Consider the following 1,215-nt stretch of genomic DNA (forward strand, 5'->3'; position numbering starts at 1 on the left):
GGTCCTAGAGAAGGAAATGACAATACACTACACTATTCTTGCTGGAAATTTCCATGGACAGAGGAGCCTGGTGGGCTACAGTCCATGGGGTTGCAAAGAGTCAGACATGACTTAGGAAATCTGTAATAAACCCATGCATATATAGGCACTTCATTTACTTCTGGATTCTACTACATTGTGTTGATATATAAATATGTCTGTTTTAAAGCCAGTAGTATACTTTTTTCCCCTAAATTTTACTAGCTATTTTATATTTTAGTTATTTTTAAATGCAAATTAAGATATATTGAGAATTTTTTGCTTATCAGATTGGGGAAAATAAAAATGAGTTTTAAAATTTAATGGGAATGTGATTGTTCTGATTATTATAACTTTGTTATGTAGTTTGCAATCAGGGAATGTAATGCTTCCAGCTTGGTTTCCCCCACCTCTCCTCAGGTTTGCTTTGGCTTTTTTGCAATCTCTTGTGATTCCCTATAAATTTTGGGATTATTTATTCCATTTCTGTGAAAAATGCCATTGGAATTTTGATAGAAATTGCATAGAACCTGTAGATTGCTTTGAGTGGTATGGACAATTTAACATACTAATTTTTCCCATCCATAAACCTGGAATATCTTTCCATTTATTTGTGTATTATTCAATTTTCCTTTATCAATATCTTATAGTTGTCAGTGCAGAGATCTTTCACTTCCTTGGTTAATTTAATTCTGTGTATTTTATTCTTTTTGATGCAATTGTAATAGGATTATTTTCTTTCTTTTCTTTCACAGGAAAACACCAGTGCAGTCCCCCACTACGACAAATTATGCAGTCCAGTTTCCCACATTTGGAGAAGTCGCAGAGGCCAGCATATCTGGAGTGCAATAGATGAGCCTTGCCCTGGGGCAACCACCTTCATGACCATGGTATCTCGCCTGCCAGGTAAGTATGGTGCTGTTTTCTTATTTTTTTAAATTGTTTTCTTAATTTCACATTCTGATAATAACTTATTAGTGTAGAGTAATGCAATCACTTTTGTGTATTTATGAATCTTGCAACCTTACTGACTTTGTGTATTAGTTCTGACAGTTTTAGTGGAGTCTTTAGTATTTGCTATATACAGTAATATGTCACCAGGAGATAGAAACTATGTTGCTTCTTTCTTTCCAATTTGGATGCCCTTTTTTTCTTTTTCTTGCCTAATTTATCTAGGTAGGCATTCCAATGTGATGT

The 1,215-nt window shown here is 34.2% G+C and overlaps 1 non-coding gene across 1 annotated transcript; it reads right to left on the reverse strand.

Moving 5' to 3' along the window:
• Nucleotides 1-768: 768 nt before the first annotated feature.
• On the reverse strand, nt 769-932 carry LOC136146212 (U1 spliceosomal RNA). The gene has a single exon (XR_010658939.1). It is a non-coding gene; the product is annotated as a U1 spliceosomal RNA (small nuclear RNA).
• Nucleotides 933-1,215: the final 283 nt, after the last annotated feature.

The sequence above is a fragment of the Muntiacus reevesi genome, chromosome 13, assembly GCF_963930625.1.
Source record: "Muntiacus reevesi chromosome 13, mMunRee1.1, whole genome shotgun sequence".
Classification (NCBI taxonomy): domain Eukaryota; kingdom Metazoa; phylum Chordata; class Mammalia; order Artiodactyla; family Cervidae; genus Muntiacus; species Muntiacus reevesi.